Consider the following 18,901-nt stretch of genomic DNA (forward strand, 5'->3'; position numbering starts at 1 on the left):
CTCTCTCTCTCTCTCTCTCTCTCTCTCTCTCTCTCTCTCTCTCTCTCTCTCTCTTTCCCTCTAAAGGTGATGTTGACACAGGTATTGTCTAACGTAGCAAACTTACAACATTTGGTATGCAAATAAATGCAGTTTGAAATAATATTATATGCCTCACCTATTTCTGTTTTCTTTCAGTTTCAATTTTCTTTTTACTAAATACTAAATGAGAACCTTAAATTATTTCTATATTATCGGGATTTTGATGTTGATCTTCATCAAAGTGAGCAGTGGAATGTATGTATTTTAAATCATTTATATAAAAATGTAGGATAAAACCTTCTATCAGTATTTCTGCATTGTTTACCCTTAACTTGCCTGTGTATGGTAAATAGATGTCAATTTAGAAAACTAGGAGTAGTGAACCTTGTCCACGTAGTAGATGAGCATATTTCACAGTCTTTTTTCAAAATTAAATTCATGACTCAGCACTTGGTTTCAAAGATGTTGAATGTTACCTTAACAAGTCAATGTAAAAATGACTTATAGAGTGTCTGTTCAAAATATTTCTGAATATAGAGAATTTGAAAGTTGAAAAAATAATTGTGAAAAACTATAAATACATAATTATATTTTATATTAATTAATGTATTTGTTGACTTTATATCCTGATCACAGCCCCCTCCTCTCCTCCCATTACCCCCTTCACATGACTTCTCCCTACCATCCCCTTGCCTTCACCTCTGAGAAAAGAGAGGTTCCTCTCAGAAATGCATAATTTTAAATGCTAGAAATTTTTAAATGTAATTAATTTGGAACCTACAACAATATCTCCATGCCTCAAAATTTTCTCAAGTGTGTGATTACTTTCAATAATTTGTTTTTTAAAAAATGAATCATTTATTTTAAACAGATGAGGTGTCATAGGGTTATATGTGTTCTTTTATAGTGTACAAACGGCAAAGAATGTTAATTTTGAGATACTACCAGTAAATATGCATTGAATTGTCTGTAAGTCTAAAAGAAGCTAGACTTTAGGTCAAAATATGCAGAGCGGTTCTCCTCATTGCCTCAGAATCTGTCACATGTATAACATTTTATTTTTAAAATACATTAATATAATGTATATTGATATAATGAGAGAAACTTCGATGTTTGCTGTCATGCTCTGGATACCTGAGGCTTTTACTTCTAGAGAAGCCCATAATTTCACAGTTTCTGAGTTTTAGGATCATGCCAGTTATTTCAATGACATACATTACCAGAAGCTGGGGGATCGCAGTTTATTTATATCTTCTATCATTCTTCTGTAAAGCTCCATCTTGAGATAGAAACCTGCTGTGGGGTTTGATATTTGGCCAGCTGAGCTGCGGCTCAAGTATCCTCTTGTTTGGAGCCTCAGGACCTGGATAGGGTAGTGGCAGGTCCACAGAGTAGGACTCTGGTGATGGCTTTAAAGTCTGAGTGTCTCAGAGTTTTCTGGCTCTCTGGCCTGCAATGAAGTGCTAGTGATAACTTGTAAAAAGTCCTAAAAATTTCTAGCTCCTTCTGAGGGTAAGAGACTGCTGACTTAGGTGATTAACACCTGTATCCTAACAGCAAAGGGTTAGGCAATGTGCTCTTTGTTCCATTTCAGCAGGAACTGCTGGGCTCTAACTTTCACCTGCTAGTCTGAAATCACAGAAAGAAAAGGACACTTACAACATTAGTTATAAAGTTTATTACTAAGTTGTAAAAATTTTCCGATGAAGATGAAAGGTATCTAAGGGGAAAAGTGGAAGGATCCTACTTGGGGAAAGGGAAACATTCTACTCTATCTGGGGAAAGGGAAAATATTCTATTCTGTCTGTCTATTCTATCTGCCTCTCATCTCTTTGTCCTCGGTACTTATGCATCTTTCAGAATACATGATCACACGTTACAAAGTTTATCACAAGTTCACACCAAAAATCGAATCATAAATTGAAATAGATGTTTACAACAGAGAATGTTTACATGCATAACCATTGTGAGTTATTATCTCGCTAAACTTCCATCACCTGTCTAGCACCACAGGTTCACTGAACATTTAAAACTAAAAGTTATTAGTGAAGTTTTGTGTAAATAAATCCAGGCAATATTTTATCTTCTGTCCTAGCACCTATAATAAATGGTTAGTTCCCTTTTTAATGACATTTGGTTAATTGTTTTACAACCTTTTGGAATGTGCTCCACGTAGGAGAAAGTCTGGTTACTATCTAAGAGCAATTACCTAGGGACACTTGGGAGACTGGCAGAGTTCTCATTGCAGTTTTGACAATCAGAAAAGAACTTAATAGCAGTCTCATTATAAAAGAGCTTAGTAATCATTGATGTAATTATAGGAATTCTTATAGGATCATCATTAAGACTTAAGTCATCTATTTGTCTATATAGTATCACTACAAGAGAGTACATCTTTGTGGATCTGCAGAGATCTGTTCCAAAGGAGTGTGCTATTGATTAGTGATTGTTATATATGTTTAATAATAATAAGAAAAGCATATTATTAGCAAGAATCTTTCCTACAAGGGAGTCCCTTACAGCCTTGCTAAAGAAGGGAGCACCTGTTGTAGATTATATAATAATCCAAGGCAGGCCTTTTCAGGATGATCACCTGCTAGTTATTAGCTTGTCCCATTATGGCTCCTGACACCCTCTAAAATCTACTTGGTAACTGTGCTCATTCACACCCATCAGACACTTGTAGGATATGTAGAATCAACTCTCTAATGAGTTTTAAGTATTTCAAATTCTTTTGGAAAAAAGGTGCTATATCCAATTTCCTGATACCCTTGTAGTAACCAGTTGAACCTATGTATTCACTCTTGACTCTACAAAACAGTTTGAAGAACAATTTAATAGCTTTGTTACAATGTTCCTGGAATACCGATAAGATACACCTATCTGGTGTACTATGGACCCCATGGAAATTACTTCAGAGGCTTACATGAGGAAGTTTACCTAAGAAGGCTTTCACAAAATAGTCTGTTAATCTAACAATCTTTTTTTCAATCTCCAAGCATATTTAGCAGCTTATTATCAGAATGGTAGCCAAGTAAACCTCCAGGAAGTAAGTGATAAGATGTATCCTCACAGTCTCTACCACAAGAAACTGTACATTTGCCATTCCCAAGATCAAAAATCTTTATAAATTTACTGTTGCATACTTACAAGTAGTTGTGGCCTGTTCCAATCTACTGGTACTCAGATCTAACAGACATCCACACTGACAAAGTAGAAACTGATTTGTAGAAACTGATAGTTTCTTTATACCCAAGCTCAATACTATGCTACGTCTATCCAAAATGCTGATGTGACTGTATATCCCATGTCCTTCCATATACAAAAACCAAAACACAAAATAAAACAAAAAAATAAACATCAACAACCAACCAAGAAACAAAAAACCAATAGACACAGATACAAAATTGCTTGCGGTCCTGTGTTCATTTCCTAGCACCAGCACCGTAAAAATAAAAACCAAACCAAATAATAACAATAAAAACCAATTGTGAGTAATAGAACTTTTAATTTTGGCAATATACAAATTGATGAGTAGAAAAGAAAGATCCCACATGATAGCACTGTTGAATATTTTTGCATGAATTAGTTATATAATGTATAGTTTAAAAATAAATATTTTGTCAGCATGTACTTCCTGATTTCCACATCAGCATCAGCATCGACCTTTGGTGACTGCACATGAGATGGATACTCAGGTGGAATGGTCTTCAGATGGCCCCTCCTTCAGTTTCTGTCCCTCACTTTGTCTCCATATTTGCTCCCTTGAGTATTTTGTTGCTCCTTCTAAGAAGGACCGAATCACCCCCACTTGGTCTTCCTTCTTTATGAGCTTCATGTGGCCTGTGAGTTGCATCTTGGGCATTTCAAGGTTCTGGGCTAATATCCAATAATCAGTGAGTGAATACCATGTGTGTTCTTTTGTGACTGGCTTACCTCACTCAGGATGATAATTTCTAGTTCCATCCATTTACCTAGGAACCTCTCGAATTCATTGTTTTTAATAGCTGAGTAATACTCCATTGTGTAAATATACCACATTTTTTGAGTCCATTCCTCAGTTGAAGGACATCTGGGTTCTTCCCAGCTCCTGGCTATAATAAGACTGAAGACTGAAGGAGCTGAAAGAGTTTGCAGCACCATGAGGAGAGCAACAATACCAACCAGCCAGAGCTCCCAGGGTCTAAACCACCAGCCTGGGAGCACTTAGGGAGGGATCCAGGGCTTCAGCTGAATACGTAAGAGTGGAGGGCCCTGTTGGGCATAGGTGGAAGAAGAGAACCTTGACCTCATGAAGGCTGGACGCCCCAGGGGGTGGGAATTTTGAGGGTGGGGAGGTGGGAGTAGGGGGGTAGATAGAGGTTACATCCACAGAGAAGAAGGAGGAGGGGTGAGGGGATAGGGGGGTTCCTGGGTGTGTGGGTGATGGGATAAGGGGACAACATATGAAATGTAAATAAACATCCAATAAAAAATATAAAGAAATAAAAGAAATATTTTGTCTGAATAATTAAAATAGTATTAATGAAAATATGACCTAGAATATTCTTAAAATATAAACCCTGCAAAACAAGAATGTAACAGGTAGACACTAAAGAAACAAATAACTTTATACCAACACACATCTAAGGAAATGAAATTGATACATTTCCTAGAAAATAACATAGAGTAAGAAAGTTTAAAGAAATGGTGAGTTATAACAGAATTTTTAAAAAGTGCAGAGGAAATAACGTAACAAATCTGACATGTTTACAGAACTGGAAATTATTTTAAAAAGCAAACATGCAATGGCAGTAATGGTCTTCCAAATGACTGAAAATAGAGTGGCAAGCAACAGCAGAAAATCAAGAAGAAAACAAGTGTCTGCCTTTGAATGGAAACAATTTAAAACATAAAAGAAAATAAAAAAACTTTAAATGAACTGAATAAAAGTCAAAGATACTGGCATTATGGATGGTACAAGATAGAAAAATCCTTAAAAAATTATACGAAATAGCTTCTTAGAACATTCTTTATAAAAAGGTGGGGATATTTTGTCAAAGAAGCTCAGAATATGTCCTGCATATTTTATCAAATTTTCCATCTGTTTCTTGTGATTATCATATTGTCAAAAGTCTAAAACAAAGATAGTCCCAATATCAGCATGAATGAATTATCTATTCATTATATGGAATCCTAATAGATTAAGAAACAAATTTGTAGCAAATATTTAATATTACATGGTACAGGGGAAATATATTTAAAATGCTCAAAAAGAAAAAATATATCTAACCAAACAATTCCTTATAATCCAAGGAGAAATAGATATTCTCTGAAATAAGAAATATCAAAGGAAGTCCTATGCTAGAAGCCTATTTCACTAAATACAATCATAAAAATACTTTAAAATATATTTTAATAGTAGAGGAAGCAACACAAAGAAAATAGAAAATAACCACAAATTGTCCAATACAGAAAACTAACAAATCACCAAGAAGAGAAATAAGAATGAACAAACATATACAAGACAACGAAATGAAAAAAAGACAACTTTATATATGGATTTATCTACAAATAGCCACACAACGAGTAACAGATAAATCCATCAGTCACTTTCCATTTTTTATATATAATTTAATTAGATGTGTAAAAATGGGAGTCAATGGGTTAGTAATAAAATGGTACTGAAGTGAATCTGTGAATTTCTTCTTGATTGATAGTGTTATTATTTGTAATTCTCTAATTTCCTAGAAATTGATAATACACCGATAAACATTATTTTCAATATATTAATTGAAAATATTCTCTATCCTTGAATTATATCTAAATATCTCTACTTATTTATTTGAATATAGCCATTATTTTTACTTTTTGATCTATTAGTGAACCAAGTAAATCTTATTTAAATTTTATCTAGTTTTCTGATTTGCATCCTAATTCTATTATGTTTTATCTTACCATACTAATAATTTTTAAATTATGATTTATCTGCCATTAATGGATCTCATTTCTTTTTCAGTGATGGTGTGCAATTATTACTATGGCTCAGAATTTTAACTTAATATTAAAAAGACCATTTCTGTGCCTGCAAGAAAAAATGGTGAGTTGGAAAACGTCAAAAGAACAAACGGTAGATACAGATATATAAATCCATCTGTCTGTCTATATATCTAATCTATATCTATTCATATAAATATGTGTGTATAATATAATTCATATATAATATTAGAGACTTGTCACTCCAGTTCATAATTTTCTTCTACTTTTAGTTGATAACTGAGACACCAAACTTTCTTCCTCAGTGCTCATATGATATATGTGTATATAGAATGATGAGGTTTTAAGAGAAAAATCACCCATCAACACTGACTCTGTAATAAATATTTATCTAATACTTTGTAAACAAATTTCAGCCCTTGTGAATATCATTTCTAATTATATATCTGGACAGCAAGTGAAGGGTTACCCAAGTGGCTGAAGAATCAATGTCTCTGAGCACATCAGTCTCAGAATTTCTGCTGTTCTTGCTTAATTTCTTCACTTTCAGAAACTCGGTGTTTCTTGCTCATGTTTGCTTAGATGTCATGAAAGCAAGAATATTAAGAATATTTAATATATTTATTTTCAGTTTTTATTTACTTACATTTCAAATGTTGTCCATCTTCCCAGTTTCTCCTCCACGAGTCCTTCTTCTCCCCTACCTATATGAGGGTGCTCCCACAACCACCCACCCACTCCTGCCTCACTGCCCTAGCATTCCCCTTTCGTGGGTCATCCAGCCTCTGCATGACCAAGGAACTCCCCTCCCAGTGATGCCAATCCTCTGCTACAGATCCAACTGGAACCATGGGTACACCCTATGGCCTATATTGCTTACAAAGAATATTCAAGGTTATGACTTAATGCTTAACAAAAAAGTCAGTCATTGTAGACATTTTTTAAGAAGCAAAGAAAAAGTTACTTGAAATGTCAATACTAATCTGGCCTTTTTTCTTAGTCAGACACTTTGTAAGAAACAAAAGCAAAAGCAAAGAAAAAAAACCCAAAACAACAACAACAACAACAATAAAAGATTTTTGTGACACTCTCTTATATTCTGATTTATCTCTCCCATTTTTTTGGCCCCTACTCTCATTTCTATTCTCTTTTCATTCAGGTAAGAGCTAAACAATAACAATTATATAGCAAATACATAAGTGAATATATAAATAAATAAAAAGACCTAAGGACAGAAGTCATTGATAGAGTACTTGCTTATCATATACAAAAGATAAAATAAACAAAAAAGAGAAAATCTTGGTTTAAACATTGGGCAAAAAAAAATAAGTATGTAGATACTAAAATGAATAAACTTACAAAGTATTGTTAATGAATAGTTTAACTGCAGTGAAAAAAATCTATACTGGACAGCGCTTGCTCTGACATCCAACCCTACAGTTACTCCTTATGCCACAACAGAAGCAGCATTATCATATTGTCTCACAAAGGAAAGCCAGCCATAGGGATGCCATGGTGGATGGCTTCATGTACGCAATTGTGTGCAGTATGAGTTGCAAGAATTTTAGTTATGTGGTAGCCAAGGAGCAGAATGAGGGTCTAGGAGTTAGACAGACCCATCACAGTTTTTTGTTGTTATTGGCTATTTTTTTCTATTTTAACTTTTTGAGAGAGAACAAAAATAATTTTAAATGGGCAGTGGGATTGGAAGGACCTAGGAGGAAATAGAGAAAGGAAAAAAAATGACCAAAATATGTTGCATAAAAATTCTTTTCAAGCCGGGTGGTGGTGGCACACGCCTTTAATCCCAGCACTTGGGAGGCAGAGGCAAGCAGATGTCTGAGTTCAAGGCCAGCCTGGTCTACAGAGTGAGTTGCAGGACAGCCAGGGCTACACAGAGAAACCCTGTCTTAACCCCCCCCCAAAAAAAATAAATAAATCTTATCAATAAAAATATTTCTTGAAAATGAAAAAGGAATTCATGCTCTAATATCTGTAACACTAGAGAAACAGAAAAAGTCATTATTAATTAGAAAATTACCATCTTACTACACTCAATTCTTGTGGTGGTGCTTAGACAATATGATAGGCTTGTGACATCGACTCTAAGAGACCCTGATATATGTCAATAACATTTGTATTATGTGCCTTCCCAGAGGTCTAGAATATTGTTATTCATCACTTCATTTCTATAGAATATATTAAGAAGTCACAGTTTCCATATCTGAGGAGAGTGAGAGGAGAATGCCTACAAGATATAAGAACGGAACACATCAGTCATTCATTATCATGTTAAATGTTTACAAGTATTTCCAGTCAGAAAAAGAACAGCTTATGTGAAAATAGGTCAAAAGCAGGTGGTTACAAGCTTCTTATGGTTAGAATTAATATAACTGTCACTCAGGACTTTCCCAAACCTAAAAAATACTTCCTTAGTTCTTTTTCTTTCTGTTCCCCTCTTTCTTCCTTTCTCTCATATAAAATTTTTGACACATAAACGAACAACATTTAATGATGATGAAAGTCAGAGTCACAACCCAGGCCATCAGGAACTGTATCACATCTAGGGAGTTGTACTGAAACTAGCTGAGGTCATGCACTGCCACAGGAAGATGCTTGGCTTCTTTGTGATGCGTGACAAACTCAATCCAGAAGACAGCTGGGTCCAAGAGCTTCACAGGCTGATTGTGGTAAATTCTTGGTAATAGCATGCCATTCTCTTTATAGCTAAAAGATAAACACACAAAATCTAATTTGTTGCTTATTTATAGAATATCCAATCCATTATGCAAGCCACAAGTCATATGTAAGTTTAGGAAATACTTGATACTTTCTTGGACTTTTTTGAATTCGAAGATCTTCAGGAGTTTAAAGGAAAAGTTGTGGAAGCAATCTGTTCCTAATACAATGTGACCAAATGCAGACATAAAAAGTGTAACATCAAGTATTAAATCAAGACTCTCATCTTTTTGTAAGAATTGTGATATCAAAGAATGACAGTGTCTAAGACTTTTTAAGATAAAGATGGGGACACACTCGCATATATGACCACTAGCATGTAGTAGATCATGTTACTGACACAGAAAATAGGCAGTCAGCATAAGTTAGTTATTTTAGAGTTCAGAGATCTTTCACTCCATAATGTTTTGGGGGCCCAGCCGTTCTTGTACTCATACAAAGCACTAAAAGAACTAGGAATGTTAGTTACACAGGGGAGTGTCCTCCAGCGAGGAGATAAAATCAAATACCTGAATTGCATCTAGAAAACTAAGAGTGGAGGTTGCTAACAACCTGGTGACTAATATTGCAAAGTTGTTTTTCCAACAATATATTTTTGCTCACCTTTAGAGATTAAATTTCAAATTTACATATGTTTGTTAGAAAATGTTGTGACTCTAAACTTTAAAAGTTCCTTGTCTTATAAGCAAGGTAAGACCATGTACAATTAGTTTCACATTTTATTCACTAAATGTTTAGGCATAAAACTCTGAAAACATCCTGAATAACTAACATAAGTACCATTCTTATGTTACTTATGCTACTAACATAAGTAGTAGTTACTTATGTTGCTAACATAAGTAACATATGTCCAAATAGAATGTACCCTCTTTTGTTACTTTTCCTTATCTTTCCATGTAAAGTGTACATGGTGGGTGGGTGGTACACACACATGGAGAGGTCAGAGGCCACTCACTAGGTTTTAGTCCTTAAATTCTATCTTATTTAAGAAGGGTCTATTGCTCACTACTATGCACACCAGCCTAGAGAGGGTCTGTTGTTCACTACTGTGCACACCAGCCTATCTTGTCTGCTTTTATGGATTCTGTCTCTACATTTAATTTCCCTCTAGTAGCTCAGGGATTACAGGAAATTTGAGAACACTGAGGATCTGAACTCAGATCTACACATGTGCACAGCAAGAACTTACACTGTGCCCCCTTCCCAACTCCCTATTGAAATTTGAAGTTGTTTTATAGAATCAGATAGTATAATAAAAACACTATGCCCTATATTCTCAAATAATCTTAGAAGTACTACATGATTTAGTGTTAACATCAAATTATTTTAAGTTAAATACTATTTTAGTCCATATATATTCAACCACACAAACATACATACACACACACACACACACACTCATACACACATACATACACACATACACACACATACACACATACATACACACATACACACACATACACACACAGGAGCTTTCTAAAATTATTTTTGTACATTGATTGATTGATTTAAAATAATGGAGTAAATGGCTATTCTGTGCATTAATGTTTAAAATAATCATAAAATTTAGCCACTTTGAACCTAATAAAATGAGACAATTTGACATCAACTAAAAACTTGGTAAGAATCTAATGTAAAATCTATGTTAACATTTATGCAAAAGTGTTACTTATCTTAAGAAATATCGATATTACTAACCCTGTTATCTACTAAAATATATCTTTCTAATAGACAAATTATGACACACTTACTCAGAAATAACTATTCCATCTTGTAGCTAAACAATGTATCTACATGCTTATATATTTATTTCTTAAATTGAAACTAAAAGTGAATTTGTATAATCACACTACATTTTACAAACATATAGATTGGTACAATCTTCAAGCAAACATATTTCCAAGTTTCAGGAACTGATTCCAGTAGAAGTTAGAAAATGAAAAAAGAAAAAAAAGTCAGGAAATAAGAAAAAAATGTTCTTTTTCTCTCTTTTTTGGATTTGTTTTATGTAATCCTGTTTGAAAATGAGACGAATATAAAATATAAAACATTTGAAATATCCAGAATGACCGCAAAGCTAACCAAAGTTTGGCAGAGCTTTCCTCACCGTAATACTTACAAAGGCTCATTAATGACTCTCTCAAGGCACTGAGAAATTCTGAGCTTGTCATCTTGTTGATGTTGACTCTTATGGCTGCTTCCTTGGCCTCCATGTGTACAATGTTGTGAGGCTGATCAGCCAACATTGGAACTCCAACCATAGGGACCCCGTGGTAAATGGCTTCGTAAATTCCATTTGTTCCACCGTGGGTGATGAAAGCTTTGGTTTTTGTGTATCCTGTTTGAGGGGCAGAGTGACAATTCAGTGTGGATTTTTGTGTTTATTTTTACACCCAGACAGGTTGAACATAGTCATCACTTTCCAGGAAGAGATATGTAGATAAATGAGTCCTGGAATCTCTATTACCACATGAACAATATCACAAGAATGGATTGGGTTTTACATAATGGCCAAAACCTATATAAAATTTTAGTTAGTCTGTCTGAACATCTCAAGTGCCCATTTCTAAATGAAAGGTTACAGGCTCCTCACCAGTAGTCAGACAACAGATAGAGAATGGGAACATAGATCTGTCCTTTTCTTGCTGAAATTTTTACGTTTTTTTGGAATTAAAAATTACGGTAAATAGAAATAGTTGGTTAACTTCTGAAATGTTAATGCCACCGTGTGGTCAATTTGAGCTTTACAGCCTGATTGGCCTTCAGTTGTTATGGATTTGAAAAACTGCTTTTACACTATACCTAATCATCTTGATAATAAGGTGTATTTATCCTTTTCTGTTTCTTCACTCAATATTAAAGAAACACAGCTTTGTTATTAATGGCCTATATTACCTAAAGGCATGGCAAAAATCTGCTATTATGTGAAATCCATGCTGGAAAGGTTTAGAGATTATGAGGAAAGCCTTCTCTCAACCTTATAGCATTCATTCTCTAGACTGTATACTGTAAGTCACCTCAAAAAGGAAAGAGCTATAATCTGTATCTGACATAACTCAGGATATGCTACATAAATATGGACTGATTATTACACATGAAAATGTACAAAGACCAGATCCTGTGTAATATCTGAGGCAACTAGTAGCCCAGAGTGGAGCATTGACTGGTTGAAAGGCCATCCATAGACTCCCCCACATGAGGATCCATCCCATCAGCAGACACCAGACCCAGATACTATTGCTGATACCAAGAAGTGCTTCCTGACAGGAGCTTGGTATATCTTTCTCGGGAGAGGCTCTGCCAGTACTTGACAAATACAGTGAGGATTCTTGAAGCCAACCATAGGACTAAGCATAGAGACCCCAATTAAGAGTTAGGGAAAGGACTGAAGAAGCTGAAGAGGTTTGCAACCACGTAGGAAGTACAAAAATATTAGCCAACCAGACAACCCCAGAGCTCCCAAGGAGTAAAACAATAGCTAAAGAGTACACATGGAGGGACCCATGGCTCCAGCTGCATAAGTAGCAGAAGATGGCATTATCTGGCATCAGTGGGAAGGAGGCCTTTGATACTGTCAAAGCTCAATATCCCAGTGTACAGGAATGCTAAGGCAGTGAGGTGGAAGGGGGTGAGTGGGCACGGATGTGGATACTAGGAGCCAACCATCAGACCGAGCTTGGAGACCCTGGTTGGGGATCTGGCAGAAAGACTGGAGGAGCTGAGGGGATTGCAACTCCATAGAAAGAACAATATCATATGCCCGGACCACCCAGTGCTCCAAGGAACTAGACCACTAAGGTGTGTACCAGGGAGGGTTCCATGTCTCCAGATACATAGCTAGCAAAGGATGGCATTGTCTGATACCAATGGGTGGGAAGGCCCTTGGTCTTGTGGAAGGTAACACCCCAGTGTAGGGGGATGCTGGAGGAGTGGGGCAGCAGTGTGGGGGGTGCACTTTCACAGAGGCAAAGAGGATGGAGGAAGGGGGATTGTGGAACTGGGGTCTTGTGGAAGGGTAACCTGGAAGCGGGATATCATTTGAGATGTAAACAAATGGAATGATTAATAATAATAATAATAATAATAATAATAAAAAGATGGAGGGGTAGGTGGAATGGGATAGGGGGTTTGCAAAGCCAAAGCCAAGAAGGGAGATAACATTTGAAATGTACATAAATAAAATATCCAATAAAACATAAAACCACTCAACAATTTTCAAAATTATTAGGGAATACTAACCGCCTACATAGTAATTTGAGAATACCTAATTTTGGACTGATAAATCTATTTAAAACTCTGAAAGGAGAGACGGCATTGGATAATCCTTGATTTTATCTTGAGAGACAAAAGTATTACACTGATTTGAATCTGAACTAAACGATGCATTTGTTTATAATGTGGATCCTTCGCTGCCGTTAACTTATTTTTCTTCACTAAGTTGTCTCCTATACGCATTAAAGCTAAGAAAATGAACCATGGAATGGATCCATTTACACCATAAGGGCCATAAAATACTAACTACTTGCCTTTCCCTTCTTGCTCAGTTAATAAATCGGGGGAGGATCTAATGTCAACAATTGTATGGACATGTTCCTTATTGTATTATCTTACACCTAACAAACAATCATTTTGAAAGAGAGTTACAGAAGTCTGTGGAGTTTTCAAGATTCAAACAGATTCTTATAGTAACACAGGAAAGTTTTAACTTTTTCCTCACATCCTGCCATGATCCCATTACTACAGGATCTACAACAACTGGTTCAAATCAGCACTCATCTTGTGTTTATTACTCATACATGTGCACACTAACCTCCCTGGTTCTTTTACAGAAAAAAAGAAGCAGGCTGATGCATTAAGCAGCCCTATTCTTACTTTCTCACAGCAGGAACATCACCACCTACACAACAATGCTGCTGGAGTTCATGTACAATATCACATCCCACTTACACAAATGAGACAGATTGTGCTAGAATGCCCTACTTGTTCTCCCTTATAATATCATATTCTTATAGCTGGGGTTAACGCAAGAAGTAGAAAAATATTAGTGAAGTATGGACACTAGATGTAATTCTCTATGATTGTCTGCTTTGGATACAGGACCTGCGCTTGTGTATTGATACATATTCTAAATTTTTTGGTTCTACCTCTGTACTCTGAAAATGCTTTTGCAATGTACACTTTTCTTATCCAAATTTGATGGTATGGGTGTGCCTACTACATTAAAAACTGACAATAGTACATCCTGTGGCAGAAAAAATTGAAAACTTCAAATGATGGAATATTAATAATATTGTAAGACTTTTTTTATAATCATCATAGTCGGGGCATAATTGAAAAGACACATAGAATGTCAAAACAATAATTATTTAAAAACAAAAACTATTGGGAGACACCAAGGGATGTTCTTTCACTTTCATTATTTACTCTTAGTTTAAAATTAACCTGAAGGTGATACACGTTTAGAAACTCAAAACTATTTCTCTACAGAACAATCTGAACTGCCCTTAAACAGGCCTGTGTGATTTCAGTAATTTGAATCTTGGAAACTTGGTTGGCTCAAGAAATTGGGCAAAGGATGTGCATCAGGCATTGCAGATGTTTCCAACATTTTGGGCTCCTCTTAGGCTCTTATAGCCCTGAGCCATGGAGAACTAAGGTGGAGGGTGAGAAGATTTTAGCAGTCATCATGAAGACAGAAACACTCCAGCTTAAATGTAAAAATGATTTATTGACTATGGCATAAGAAGTCAAGTCTGTGTACTTTGGACCAATTAAAGACCCTATGTACCAAGGAAGAAGTTAACTGATGCCATTTGTCACCTGAAAATCTCTTTCTGGTGACACCATCTGTTTTCACCTGTGAACCTGTGGATACTCACACATGGAAGACAAGTAAATTTGAATACATATTAAATCAAAATCGCTCTGGATATTCTATGTTTAAAAAAATTAAAAACTTGTAGATGTGTGAAAAGGGTCCAAGCATAGAGGGTATTTTTGACAGCCTGTGAAGACACTCTAAGAAAACAGGAAAAGGGTCTTTTAGCTCAGTTTTTTCAAACCCAGAGATTACTTTTGGATTGTGATTTGACCCCCTTTTCAGCTCTAGAAGATAAGAGTGGGTCTACTTCAGGTTAACCACTTCTACTTGCTATTGCTGTCCAGGTTAAACTGTCCTTTGTGTTCCTCACTAGGAAAACATGTGTTTGCCATACACAGCTCATCTTTGTGATTGTACACAGCTGGAACTCATGTGTTATGAACTCATATGACCTTTCTTAACTCTCAGAGTGTAAGGTTTTGATCCTCTGAATAAAGTTGACTATTGCATACGGCTTTAGCCTCCCACTTCCTCTGGACTGGTAACAGGGTAGAAATTAAACACAAATATTGAACCTGCTGTACCAATTTCACCCAAGAAGACACACAGCCTTTGTAGAGCAATTGCGATGGACCAATTGTTCAGAACGTGCCCTCATCGTCTGCACACTTGACTTTTAATCCTCATCTCCCAATGTCGACTATGACCTCACAGTTAGATTGACATCTGTTTTTCATTTCTTTTAGAGTTTTATATCACATACTTTCTTCTTATTCATCCCTTTATACCACAATCTTCCCTAGATTACGCCTTCCCAATCTACCCTACTTTGGTCCTTAAAAATAATCCATCTTTCTACCTCAGAAGTTTAAGGCATGGGGAAAAAGTATAATTTTTCATGGCTGTTTAATTTTCTCCTATGTTGGATAAGTTAGTACTATTAGCTAGTGTTTAATGAAATAATGTCTATGTTGTGGAATGTACATATGTGATAGTTAATGCATCCTTACTCTTATGGTATACAAAATGCTTTGCTTTTTTATAAAATAATCATAACTGTGTGGTAAACCTGTACTATGTAATAATTTTCTGACACTGTGTATAAGTGAGTGTATTTTCTTAATTCCTCCAAATTCCCTGCCTTTGTTTTAGCTAATGAAGGCCATGATATAATCAGTTGTTCTACTCTATTAACATTAACATATTATTTTTAAGGCTATCTCTCATTGAACAAGAATCTCACCATTTAACAGGTTAGTATCCTCAATATTAATCTGTTTCTGCAACTAGTACAAAAGTAATGCATGCTATGTCAGAACATTGAACTTTTTATGTGGGCATTGGGATTCAAACTCACATCCTCATAGTTGCTTGGTAAGGACTTTACCCAATGGCTAATTACTCCATACCCTACATGCCTTAGCTCACAGATATGAATGTTTTTATGTCTGTCACATCCTTTCCTGAGTTTATTGAACTCCTAATTAGCAGTACTCTTAATTCTACTTCCCATATATCTCAGTCATTGGGAGAAAAATGTAATGAAAGACGTAGAATCATTTCACCAGAAATGATATGAAATGAAAAAGGGATGAAAACAATGTATTTACAACAGGCAAGAGTTTAGCAAGTTTTCAAAAGAGTCCTCCAATATAGTCAACATTTGGAAAGGTTGGGTGAAGGAACTCCAAATCCCAATAGGATCGAATGAGCCACATTTCTGCTTTGCCCATGGTCTCAGCTAAGGTGGTTGGCCTTCCTACATGAAGAAAATGAGCAAATGAGACAGAGAAAAGTTAACATGACTGTCTTATGAATATAAAATATATTTTCTTAAAACTGTTGGAAGAATTTGTGTTTGATGTAGAACATTTGTATTTAAAAGGTAACATTTTATATGTAACATGACTTACATTGATAATTGATTTGTGGATCATATAAATACATGTTAATTTGTGTTTATTTTTAAAGCAATATGTAAGACTTGTTTCATGTTTCCTCAATAATTTAAAACCATAAATAGTTACAGAAATAACCCACTAAGCCACTATATAAAAATGCATACATTTTTTCTCTCCAAATTTTCAAAAAACATTGTGTAAATATAAACACAAATTTCATGTCCAAAACTCTCATCATGCTGTGTACCCTGGCCAGAATTCCCAGGTTCATGACAGTTTATAGCTAGTCTTTATTCCTTACAGGAAGCTGTAAGGTTTAAAAATGCCTAGATTTGTGGTTAATGCTTCTAGTTTTGTTTTATATGATTACATTTAATAGTACTTACACTATAAAACCAATCAGAATACATTCAGAAATATGATAATAAAAAGTTTTGGCTAGTCTTACCTGTGGTCTATTTTTAAGATTTAAAAAAAAAAATTGACGTCAAAAAATACAGCACGTATGTTCATGCTTCTGTGGAATTTAGGCATTTGCAATCGAATTTAAGAAAGGACCCAATAAAGAAATACGGGCCTGGTAGGGATGTCAGTTCCACTTTTAAGCTTGGGAAATAACATGATATTTGTCAAGATATGGTGATTTTTTATGAAATACAATGAAAATATTTTATGTTTTACATTTTCATTTATGTGTATGTGTATGAGTATATGTTAAGTTTATGCCAGTGCCTTTGGATACCACAAAAGGACAGAAATTGCCTTGAAACTGAAGGTATAGGCAGTATTGGGCCACTGCCTATGAGTGGTGCTGCGAATAGTGCTCAGGTACTAAAACTGTTCAGAAACAATCTTAAACCTTTGGCCATATTTTCTGACCTTACATTTTTATTTTAATAAATACATGGACCTAGACAACAGAAAGTAATTTCTTCAATGTTATATACATATTGATACTATAAAATAAAATATGTCATTCTTGAATCTCCTTAATCAAGATTAATTGGTAATTGCATAAGGAGTTATTAAAATAGAGGAAAATGTTCCAGTAAATGAGTAAAGAATCACTTGGGAACCGTGTAATTTCATCTCTGTGCAATTGAACAGCTAACTAAAATGTCTTGTGTCAGGACTGCTACCTTCTGCTGTTTGATCGATTATATGAGCTTTTATAAGAGTTTGTGAGTTTGGTAGCTAATATCATGATACATTTGATCACCTATAAAAGATTACTTCATTTTGTATTTCACAGACATAAAACTTTGAATACATGTGAAACTTAGGTTTTCAAGCTATTGAGAAAAAATGTAATTTACCCAAATATTCACTGTAAAATGAATCCCATTTCTTGTCATTAAACATCTAGAACAAAAAAGTCAAAATAAAGCATACATATCATATGTTTTACTGTCTCTGTGAATGTCATTTGGCCACCTAATCTTGACAAAATTATAGGTACATAAGAGGGAGGGAGTAAAAGTCCTCCACTGGACTTTTCAATTGTGTATCTGGAGAGAAGGGAAGACTGTACAGAAAAGGGATCTGGAGCAGCTTGGCTATCAGCTCCCCACAGGCAGCAACAGCATCTGACAAAAGAACATCAAACTTGGATTCCTGTAGTTTTGATATGAGCTGTTTGTTTGAAACGTCTTTACAAAGACTTTGATAATAATCAGAAAATTCATCAATCATATTTTGCAGTAAAGGAGAATATGACAAAGACATATCTATTAGCATCTCAGAAGTTCAAACATCCACAAGCTTTATGAAACAATATTCCACGTCATCTTTCACTGACAGATGTAGGAGACGTTTCAAAGTTAAACCCAGGTGGATTTTTGGGATCAAGAACATAGTAAGCTGAAGATTTCAGAACAGTGACTTCATGGCCTCTCTGAACAATTTCATCCAGTATTATCTTTATGTTCATCCAGTGACTGAATTCCATCGGTCATACCAACACCTTCCCGCAGTTCACAGATCTGAAACAGCAACCCATCTGCAACAGGAGCAGAGCAGAAACCCACTTTCCAGTCATCCTGGAAATCAGAGTCCTTCTGTTCACAGTGTGTTCCCTTCTGACCAGTGCTTGACCTTTTATCCGAGAAGCTTTAGCCCACAGGTTAAAATACAACTTGCATTGCTCAAAGCTGATAGGTAAATGACCGTTACTATGATGATAGGAGAAAAAAGAGAAGAACTATTTAAATTATGATGTTTACACAAGAGTGTTTAATGTCTCTTTTATGATTGAGTGTTTTCAATAACCCAATAATTAATGACTTCATGATCAATTATTAATGGTATAGAGATAGTGGAATATGCTAAAATGTCTCACAAAACTAGTGACGTCATAAGATGGCTGAACTCTGAATTCTCTATATGGAATTGAAAGCTTATTAGTTTACATAGTTGATCAACATTGAAATTTTTTTATCTG

At 35.2% G+C, this 18,901-nt stretch overlaps 1 protein-coding gene and 1 pseudogene across 1 annotated transcript in view; both read right to left on the reverse strand.

Moving 5' to 3' along the window:
- LOC114608600 (UDP-glucuronosyltransferase 2B17-like) overlaps positions 1-17,806 on the reverse strand; it is a 109,711-nt gene extending 91,905 nt beyond the window's left edge. Inside the window, exon 1 of the mRNA XM_028752602.1 lies at positions 17,778-17,806. The gene's annotated coding sequence lies outside the window, so the exon portion shown is untranslated. The remainder of the gene's footprint in view (positions 1-17,777) is intronic.
- On the reverse strand, positions 8,199-18,499 carry LOC114608634 (annotated as a pseudogene).
- Between the last annotated feature and the right edge of the window lie 402 nt (positions 18,500-18,901).

The sequence above is a fragment of the Grammomys surdaster genome, unplaced genomic scaffold (assembly GCF_004785775.1).
Source record: "Grammomys surdaster isolate TR1022 unplaced genomic scaffold, NIH_TR_1.0 125928, whole genome shotgun sequence".
Taxonomy (NCBI): domain Eukaryota; kingdom Metazoa; phylum Chordata; class Mammalia; order Rodentia; family Muridae; genus Grammomys; species Grammomys surdaster.